This window comes from Benincasa hispida, chromosome 11, assembly GCF_027475165.1.
Source record: "Benincasa hispida cultivar pf3 chromosome 11, pf3_genome.v1.1, whole genome shotgun sequence".
NCBI lineage: Eukaryota > Viridiplantae > Streptophyta > Magnoliopsida > Cucurbitales > Cucurbitaceae > Benincasa > Benincasa hispida.
This window is the reverse complement of record NC_143488.1, coordinates 3,915,577-3,927,488: the sequence shown is the minus strand read 5'-3', so window position 1 is coordinate 3,927,488 and position 11,912 is coordinate 3,915,577.

Sequence of the window (11,912 nt, the reverse complement as noted above, 5' to 3'; positions counted from 1 at the left end):
ACAAGCAATTAGGAGAAAGGGAAGACTATCGTATAGTCAGGTGCTTGATCGTCTAGGTCGGGGTACACGATCGTGTAGTAATTACTGTGCGATCATTTAGTTATGCTCATGCATTAAGCGATCGTCTAGTAAAGGTAAGCGGTCGTTTAGGAAATGCGGGTGTGCGATCGTTTAGTAGGCGGGCATTATCGTATAGGCTCTCAACACTAAGCGATACAAGACTTTCACACCGTGAGCAATTTAGTGTGTCTTTTGAAAAATGAAAACGATTTTCATTTTATTCTTAAGTTACTATAACTGAAATGGACCTCTCACTATCGCACGAATTCGGAGAAAACTTCGGTCAATTATCTCATAACTGCCCAATTAATAAAATAATGAATACAATCATATTATATTCTTAACCTAAAATTTGATATCATATATCAACTATAGTTTTTTCTCCTCAACTTGATATAAATCATATTTATATCCAATTTTCTCCAAATAATGTATCTCATACATTTAGTCAATCATATCATATAGAATCAACCAGTTCAATTATATCATATATAATCGAACTCCCTCTTATCAATTTGAACATTTCAAACTGACCCAAAAACTGATTCTCAACTTGTATCCAAGCTACCAAGGGGACCTTATGGACCTATGGCTCAAAGCACCAACGACATGTGAATAGCTTTCTAAACTCTTTAGACACAAGATCCACCATCCGTTAATTGTCAGACATTCCACTAAAGACCGACAACTGAACTCGTCTTATCACATATATATTTCTATATCCATCGAATATAACCAATCATGAGTACGATAACCCTTCACAGATGCTCGTAAGTACAGTTGGGCTAATTTACCCTTTTTTCCCTATAGTTACATCTCACTCCTTAGTACCACTGATCCCTCTAATGAACAATACAACATATTCCAACTATGTGTGAACACCTCTCGAGTCATTAGAAGGTGTGTGGCGCCATATCATTCAAGCCCTGGAATCAGCCCTTAAGAGAGCTATTTATCTACTTACCTCTACTTCTGGGAAGGAGTGAATTCCATCTTGTGTAGCTGAGTTCTTAGCTCCCAAATCAAACAAATCCCCAAAGTGGTAGGTTTGAGTCGGCGGCCTGGCCACTCGCACCCATGCAAATCAAAGGACCGCCCTTAATGGCAGGAGTTCCCAACTCACTCAGGATTGAGGTCATGTTACTGGCCATCCAGTGAAGTGAAGTCTTTGTCATGAACGGTCCTATATAACAAGACATTAACACTTCGTAGTCAGGTCTTATACAAACTCTTTGTATAGGATGCTCCCGCTCGCATATCCCTTACACGAATATTAGGATCAAACCATCCGTGACAAGTCACAATACTTGTAACTATTCCACAAAGCGGGCTGCATCCGTAGCGTTACCAGGATAAGGTTTCCCTCCTATATCCATATACTACAGTTCATTATTTAGTTATCACTTAAGACACGATCCACTTGTATGTCACCACATACATGCTTAAGTTACATAAAGACAACTAGAGATTTTAGTTTATTAGTTTGTGGTAAAGCAAATAAAACATTCATATGAGCAAAATCAAGAAGTGGAGTAAAAATCATATATTATACATCACAAGCGTTCGTACAAACTGTTTACAAGCTACAGGACACAAGACTTTAGGGCTTCAACCCCAACATTAACCCTTATAATATATCAATATGCATGAATATGTTTAACCTATGGTGGAATTTATCTAAATGACATCTATAAAGCATTTAAATAGAAAATGAACCAGTAATTTGACCCATAGGATAAAATAAAACAATAAATACAATAATTTTGCAAATTTTATCTTAAAAACAGCTTATGCCAGCTCCAAAACTTGACCAGACCAACCCGAACCAGACCCCAAAACCACGAACCAAGCCAATCTAGCATAAAACCGGACCAAACCACCTTGAACCAGCCGAACCGGATTGGACCACCCTGAATCACAGCTGAACTGCGCACAAGGCAAACCCTAACCCTCACAAAAAATGCAACAGCGTCTAGAAGCAGATTTTGGGTATTTCTGCGATCTGTTCATCCATTTTTGCCTAAATTGGTCTCGATCTTCACTGTAAATAGTTTTTATTCTAGACATAGACTTATAAAATATTCAATTTAATGATAATATGCCCAAAAATGCAAGGGCCTTTACAAAATGATCAAATTAAACATGTAAATTTAAGGCCAAAATTATCGTAAAAATTCATTTGCAAACCACATTCAGAATGCAATTCAAACCACCAAACCAGTACAAATTTTGAAATTTCTAAATTAATTATACGAGTTGGCTCTGATACCAATTGTAGGGATAAATGCAGTGGATAGATCAAGACCTACTCGAAATCAATTGAGAAATTTGAAATACCAATACACCGAGAAAATTATATAATAGAAAAGGGAAAATCTAGAATTTCAGCATACTGTAAAATTAGGTTAAACATGCACTAAAAAATAGGAGTTCAATCCTACAGAGAAAAGAAAAGAATCCTTACTTTTGTTGATGACTCGAATGGAAGAACGCCAATTCTCATTTGGGATGGATTTCACGAACACCGCCAATTGGGAAACCTCCCTAATCTATGAGAATTTTGGTATTGGTATGTGGGAACCAATCTCAAAATTAGGGAAAAGCAAAAGAGATTTTTTTATTTTTATTTTTTTTATCATAGAACTCTTCTATAAAGTTTCGTTCTTGAAAAACTTCTGTCCTTCATTCTTTTGCAGGTATTTCAACCAATGGAAAGAGATAGGGGAAACGTGGAGCTATCCCATGTTTTAGATAACTCCCCTACGTGAGAGTTATTTGATTTAATAAAACCAAAAATTTAATTTATTTAATTAATTATAAATAAATTAATAAGGAATTAAATCTAATTTAATTGATAATTTTATTTTAATCATATTTAAATGAACATTTCTCACATAACCTATAGTTTTAGTTTAATTGATAAAATAAAATAAAATAAAAATTAATTAATCTTCTAATTAATTAATTATCACATATTTAATTTAACCTACATGTGAATCACATTAAATTGTATTTCTCTCATAACCTATAGATTTAATGTGCATCTAATACACAATAATTTTAACCTATAGTTTTAGTATGAACCCAATTCATATTAAATTAATATTTAAACTCCTTCAAATATCTAATTCTCTCATAAATTAATTTTGAATCATGTCTAAAATTAAGTTTATATTATAAAGTTTAATTAAAATATAAACTTTATATTATAATGTATCATTATACATTATACTATTTTCCCAAGTGAATTTGAACATTTCAAACTCTATTCAAGATATAATTTTTGCATAGGTCAATACCAAGGTGAATGGAGAGAGTGTTTATAGTAAATGAGAGAGGGGCGTGTGCCAACACATCCTGCAGTCTCCTTCATTGGTTTGTTGTAAAGTTTCATGTTCGGCCTTGAGGTACCTTTATTTATGTCCCCCTACGAAAGACATTTGCATGAAATTTTACACAAACTCCAGAAATGGATAGGATTACTTTAGTTTTTGCTTCAATCGATTTTTACCTACGATTGGTTTATTGAGGCGAAACTCTAGAATATAAAATGAAAGGTTACACATACAAGAAACTGTTAAGAAAGTTAATGGTTTCTTGATCGAACAATGCTGATTAATTTTTATAGAAATAAAAGTTATTCTGATGTAATGATTAATTGAGATTGTCTCAATCCAGTGAAGAGGTAACTGATCACCATACCGTGGCTTTTATCCTGACTCATTGAAACATCATTGTAAAATTGGATATTACATGGGGTTCATTAAAATTTTGCTAAAATTTGATTGGATTCAATTGGGTAATGCCTCAATAGCTAATATAAATAATTTGTATGGTTTCAACAATCTTCGAAAATGACTAGCGCTACAATAAACCTTCTAAGTGCTAATAAATTAACTGGCGACAATTACACGAGTTGGAAAACACAATAAACACTGTGCTTATTATCGATGGCCTAAGATTTATCCTTGTTGATGAATGTCCCCAAATACCTAATGCGAGAGCATCTCAAAATGTTCAGGATGCATATGAAAGATGGGTCAAGGAAAACGAAAAGGCTCGAGTGTACATACTGGCCAGCTTATCTGAAGTATTGGTTAAAAATCATGAACCCATGGTCACTACATGCGAGATCATAGACTCACCAAAGAGATGTATGGATAACCATCCAAACAACATAGACATGACACTCTAAAGTTCATTTTCAATGCACACATGTAAGAGGGGTCCTTTGTGAAAGAACATGTTTTCAACATGATGGTTCATTTTAATGTTGCTAAAATAAACAGGTCTGTCATCGGTGAGGCCAGTCAAGATAGCTTTATTTTGGAAACTCTATTTGAGAGCTTCCTTCAATTTCGTAGTAACACTGTTATAGACAAGCTAGAATACAACCTGATCACCCTTCTTAATGAATTATAGACTCACCAATCCTTGATGAAAGTCAAGGAAAGGGAGAGGCAAATGTTGCCACTTCCTCAAAGAAGTTCCACAGAGGTTTGACCTTGGGAACGAAGTCTGTATCTTATTCTTTCAACACTAAAAAGTAGAAGAAGAAGAAAGGAGGTAAGGAGAATAAAACTAACCCTGCTGCAACTCAAAGGGGCAAAAAGGCCAAGGTTACCAAAAGTATTTGCTTTTATTGCAACCAGGAAGGACACTAGAAATGAAATTGTCCCAAGTATTTGGCAGAGAAGAAGACAACTAAACAAGGTAAACATGATTTATTAGTTATGAAAGCCTGCTTAGTGGAGAATGATGATTCTGCCTGGATAATTGATTCAGGTACCATTAATCATGTTTGTTCTTCTTTTCAGGGAATTAGTTCTTGGCAGCAGTTCAGGACTGGCGAGATGAGGATGTGGGTTGGAACAAGGCATGTCATCTCAGAAGTGGTAATGGAAGGCGTCAAACTTCTCTTTCAGAAATCATATTTATTATTAGATAATGTATGTGTGGTTTTAGATATTGAACAAAACTTTATTTCCGTTAAAGCTTTGCTATAACATAACTCTGTAAATTTTCTTGTAAATAAAGCGTTTGTTTATAGGAATGGTGTGGATATTTGTTCTACAAACCTAGAGAGTAGTTTGTATGTGATAAGACCATTAGAATCTAAAACATTGCTAAATACTGAAATGTTCATAATTGCGACAACTCAAAATAAAAAAACAAAATATTTCTCCTAAAGAAAATGCTCATCTTTGGCACCTAAGATTGGGTCACATAAATTTCAATAGGATTGAGAGATTAGTTAAGAGATGACTTCTAAGCAAGTTAGAAGAAGACTCTTTACCAGGAATTAAAGTCATGCTTTGAAGGCAAAATGACTAAAAAATCTTTTACTGGAAAAGGTCATAGAGCCAAAGAACCCTTAGATATTGTACATTTGGACCTTTGTGGTCCTATGAATATTAAGGCAAGAGGAAAGTTTGAATATTTCATCTCTTTTATAGATGATTATTTTAGATATAGGTATTTATACCTAATGTAATATAAGTCTGAAACCCTTGAAAAGTTCAAAAAGTACAAGGCTGAAGTTGAGAATTCATTAGGTAAAACCATTAAGACACTTTAAGCTGATCGAGGTAGAGAATATATAGATTTAAAATTCCAGGACTGTTTAATAGAACATGGAATTGTATCCCAATTCTCAGCACCTGGTACACCATAATAGAATGGTGTATCATAAAGTAGAAATAGAACCTTTTTGGACATGGTTTGATCTATGATGAGTTATGCTCATTTACCTGATTCGTTTTGGTATTATGCAGTATAGACTATAGTTTACATTTTGAACTGTGTTCCGTCCAAGAGTGTTTTTGAAACACCTTTGGAATTATGGAATGATCATAAAGGTAGTTTACGATACTTCAGGATCCGGGGTTGCCCAGCACATGTGCTTGAAGCAAATCATAAGAAATTAAAACCCCGCTCAAAATTATGCTTATTTGTAGGCTATCCCAAGGAAATGAGGGGTGGTTACTTCTACGATCCTAAAGATAACGAAGTATTTGTGTTGACAAATGCTACCTTTTTAGAAGAGGACCACTTTAGGGAGCATAAGCCCCACAGTAAAATTGTGTTAAGCAAGCTTTCCAACGAAACTACTAAAACTTCAACAAGAGTTGTTGAAGCTAGTACATCGACAAGAGTTGTTAATGTAAGTTCATTTAGTCGAACACATCCACCTCAATGGTTGAGGAAACCTCGCTATCGAGAGAGGGTTATGAACCCACTTATTCGTTATATAGGTTTAACAGAAACTCTAACCGTCATATAAGATGGTGACTTTGAGGATTCATTGTCCTATAAAAAGTCAATGGAAGATGTGGACAAAGATGAATAGATCAAAGCTATGAATATCGAAATGGAGTTGATGTACTTTAATTCAGTCTGGGATCTTGTAGATCAACCTGATGGGGTCAAACCTATAGGTTACAAGTGGATTTACAAGAGGAAAATGGGTGCAGATGATAAGGTGCAAAACTTTAAGGCTAGACGTGTGGCAAAGGGTTATACCTAGGTTGAGGAAGTGGACAATGAAGAAACTTTCTCATCTGCTACCATGTTAAAGTCTATCTGGATACTCCCATCCGTTATCGCATATTATGACTATGAGATTTGGTAAATGGACGTCAAGACTGACTTTCTGAATGGTAATCTTGAAGAGACCATCTTTATACAACAACTAGAGAAATTCATCTCCCAAGATCAAGAGCAAATGGTTTGCAAGCTTAACCGGTCCATTTATGGATTGAAGCAAGTATCTCGATCTTGGAATATAAGGTTTGATACTGCGATTAAATCTTATGATTTCATTATAATATTGATGAGCCTTGTATTTACAAGAAAATCAGTAACAGTTCAGTAGCTCTCCTAATGTTGTACGTGGATGATATCCTACTCATGAGAATGATGTAGGTCTATTGACTGATGTTAAACAATGGTTAGCCGTCTAATTCCTAATAAAATATTAGGGAGAAACGAAGTTTGTTCTAGGGATCTAGATCTTAAGGGATCGTAAGAACAAAATGTTAGCCTTGTCTCAGGCACCATACATTGAGAAGATGCTTGTTAAATATTCGTGCAGAATTCAAAGAGAGGTTTATTTACCTTTCATGCATGGAACTATTCTGTCTAAGGAACAGTGTCCTAAGACACTTCAAGAGCTTGAGAAAATAAGACGGATCCCCTATGCATCGACTGTGTGGCAGCCTAATGTATGCAATGTTATGTACTAGACCTGACATTTGCTATGCAATAGAAATAGTCAATAGGATTAGATCACTAAACAACTGTTAAAACCATCCTCAAGTATCATCAAAGAACGAAGGACTACATGCCTGTGTATGGGTCTAAGGAATTGATCCTTACATGATACACCGACTCTGATTTCCAGATTGATAGGGTTTTTAGGAAATCCATTCCATGATCAGTGTTCACTCTTAACATACGTGGTCTAGAGAAGCACTAAGCAAGGTTGTATAGTTGACTTTACCATGGAGACAAAGTACGTAGCTGCTTGTGAAGCTACCAAGGAAGTTGTATGACTTAGGAAGTTTTTTTTTTTTTAAAAAAAAAAAATTATTTATTGATCTGAAAGTTGTTCCAAACACATCAAAGCTCATCACTCTTTATTGTGATAATATGATGTTTTGGCGATTTCTAGGGAGCCTAGAAGTCACAAACGTGGGAAGCATATAAAGCATAAATAACATCTTATCCAGAAGATTGTGCATCCAGGGGACGTGATCATCACGAAGATCACTTTGGAGCACAATGTTATTGCCATTTACAAAGACTCTCACGACTAAAGTGTTTGAGGGTCACCTTGAGAGTCTGGGTTTACGAGGCATGTATCATCTAGTCTAGGACAAGTGGGAGGAATTATTAGGTGCATAATGTATGCCCTAGTTTTGTTTTGTGTAATGTACTTAGCTTCTTTACTTTGTATTTGTACACTCCACTAACTTTAGGACAAGTGGGAGATTTGTGGAGTTGATACCCTAAATGTCATGGTCTTGTAGTTTGTAAATTTTATTTGTACAAACAGATTATATATTAATAAAATAAGTATTATTTTATTTGATATTTAGTTGCATTAATCCAAAACCAATAAACTAAGATCCAAGATTATTCGATGTAGTTTAAACATGTATGTGGTGACATATAGGTGGATCCTGTTTAAATAATAACCTAAACGGTCTGTAGTAGATGGATAAGGTTGGGTACCTTATCTTGGTGATAATACGAATATAACTCACTTTGTAATTATTACAATTATTGTAATGTTTTACAAATGATCTGATTCTTATCATTCATATGGAGACATGTGAGCGAGAGTATCTTATACAAAGAGTTTGTATAAGATCGGACCGCGAAATATTGAGTCTCTCTTTATGACACGTTATTAGAAAAGACTTACATTTCATTAGGATGACTATATGTAGCTTGACCTTGATCTTGAGTAACTATAGGAGTCTATAAGGATGGTCCTTTGATCTACATGAGTGAGAGTGGTCAGATTCGCCAACTCAATATGCCTACCATTTTGGGGATTAATCTGATCGAGAAGCTAGGAACGCAGCTACACAAGAAGGACTTCGCTCACCCCTGTTGTTAGGGTGAGTAGATAAATTGCTCCCTTAAGAGATGATTCCAGATCTTCAACAATGTGGTGCCACACCCTCTCCTTGCCTGAGAGGATTATAGTTATAGTTGGATTATGACTAATTGTTCATTAGATGGATTAGTGGTACTTAATAAGTTAGATATAACTACAGGGGTAAAATGATAATTTTGACGTAATTGTACTTATGAGCAATTTGTGAAGGATCAATGCATTGTTGATTGGTCATATCTAATGGACACAAAAATATATCTAGAGTGTGAAGAGTGCAACTGTCAGTCTTTAGTGAAATAACTGGTAATTAACGATTGTGGATTAATTTAATTAAAAAGTTTAATTAATTATCTAAATACCATTGGAGTTTCAATCTGTAGATCCATAGATCCCCCTTTGTAGCTCAACAGGGATTATTAAGAGTCAATTTTGGATTAATTTGAATTGCTCAAATTAATTGAGGAAATAATTAATATAATTATTAATTAAACTAATTATATATGTGATATAATTAATATAATGTATTTGATACATAATAATATAAAGTTTATTTGAAAGGAAATAAATATTTGAATATGATAATTAATTATATGGATTGGATTCCTATAAGTAAATTTAGTATAAATGTGATTTATATTAAACACCACAAATTATTGAGAGAATTAAAAACTATAGGTTATATTGTATTTGATGCAATATAAAAACTATAGGTTATATGTTATATTTGATATAATATATAGTTATATATACATATAATAAATTAGTTATTATATATATATAATTATTATTTAAATTTATTATAAATTTAAATTTTCAAATTAACTCTCTCCCCTTAATTCTCTCAATTAACGTGGATGTGTATGGTTTTTCATGCAGCATGATCTTTCAGTTTTATGATCTTCTACACAGACTCTTCCTTAGAAGAAAAACTCACTCTGAAATTTTTTCTAGAATCCTCTTTTTCTCTTTAAAAATTCTTTTTCTTCCCTCTTCCAAAATCTCAGGGCCCACACACCCATGAGAAATTCTCATCCCAAAAAAGAATACAGAGGTCTTACTTGTGGTGGTGCTCAGAATTTTGTTCTTGATCGTGATCAATTTGGAGAAGGGGATTTCGTGAAGATTTGTGATCTTCAAGGGTATGTATGAATTTCTTTTCCCAAGGGTATGTATGAATTTCTTCTCCCTTTCACCCCGTTTTTATGCATGTTGTAAATTTTTCCTCTTTATATTGTTTGAATTATGTAATTTTCGTGTTCTGTAAAAAATTGAAAATTAAGCTAATTCTTGCTTCCACTACGAATCTTCATAGTTCTATCACTTCATTCGTAGGCCGAATGTGAGACAGATTCGTAATTTATGCAAGGAAGTAATCTTCTACCTTATATTTCAAAATCGACGTCATGTACCTACATTTCATTAACGACATATAACGTACATCCGCAATTAAGAGAATACCCAGTCCCATTAACTAACTATTTGTGCCCTAGTTCTATGAACATATGGATGTGCATACAAATCTGTATTTAACAATTGAAGAGGCAAGCAACTAACCTAGAGGTGTGAGATGGTGAAGACAATTGGAAGATGTGGGTGGAAAAAGAAGAGCTTCTTAGAATATCTGCCTCTATCATGGTCGAAATTCGCAAACAATGTTCAATCAGGTTTCTCCAAAATTTTAGAATCGGACTTTCTTTTTTTCTTAAAAAAAATCGAGGTAGAGCTTTACAGGTGGCACTCGGGCTAGGTGGGGTGGCACATCTATATCGTGAACATGTGGCACTCGGGCTTTCTTCTTAAAATAGAGTAAGGGATTTGCATGTTTGATTGGGTTTGGTGGGGTATCCCTATCGCGAGCAAAAGGTGCATCTACAGGGAACAAATTTAAACATTGGGCTCTAGTTGTGAAATCGGGATAGGGCTTTACTAAATGTGTCGGGCTGGGTTAATCATCCCTATCGCGAGTATGATTCCTACTAACAACCGTTAAAAGGTGAAGTTCGGGTGGGATAGGCTCCACCGTCGGGCTGGAAAGTTCAACCCGACCACGATGGGCCTTTGAAGGCGGAAATTTCCCTATGACGTCAACAAAATATCATACATTCAGGAGGGGGGGGGGGATTAAAAGACATAAAAACATAAATGTGCGTGAGAAAAGGTCATCTGCACAAAAAAAGACTCAATGAAAAATAGTGCAAAATTGTTCATTAACACATAAATTTCAATAATATCAAATGAAAACTTATTATAAAGTAAAATTTGCAACATAGAACCAATTTCATATATGGAATAAAAAATTCTAAAATGCCAGGGACATTTGATAGAGTATGATTATGGTAAATGAAGATGTCTCTGTCAAATCCTTGCTCAATCAGGATTATGGTTAGTTTTCTTGATTAATTAGGATTAGGATAAGTGTCCTTAATTAATTTGGATTAAGATTAGTTTTCTTGATTAATTAAGATTAAAGATTAGTTTGTGTTAAATAATCAAGATTTTTCAAGAAGTTTATTTATTATTCAAGAAGATTCTTGAAGACAATTTTGGGTTATTAGATCTTCCACATTGTGCAAGACCAATTTGTGGCCTTTAGATATTTCACATCTATGAAGAATAAATTGGAGTCATTAGATCCTCCACATATATCAAAGACAATTTGGAGCCATTGGATTTGTTTAATGACTAAGTTCTTTAGACTATAAATAGGAGGGGACACATGATTGCCAAACCATCCCACAATCTCCGACATGATAGCAAAGTGCGTGAAAGAAAAAAATAAAGTTTCTTTTTATAAGATAGATTAATATTACTCTATTAGAAAAAAAGAGTTTGTAACTTCTATTTTATACAGTGAAATTCTTATATCTTTGCCCATGACTTTTACTTTAATTTGTAAATCATTGTGTTATTCTCTCTCTTTTTCTTTATTATTATTATTCTCAATCTACTTTAGTTGCATTCTTACTCTATTTGGTCACAGTTCTTTTCCTAATTGTTTGTTTTCTAATTCTCCATAATAGAGAAATTGTCTTCTTACATTGATTACTTTTTTTTATTCATAGTAAAGACTTTGACTTTATTCTTAAAGATTTCTCTCATTTTATCCTCTAGATTACATCACTATTTCTCATTATTTCAAACCTAGAACGATGAATCCTTATCATTTCCAAGATGGACTGATGACGATAGACGACATATGATTGGAGAAAGAGGGCAATATTTTTTT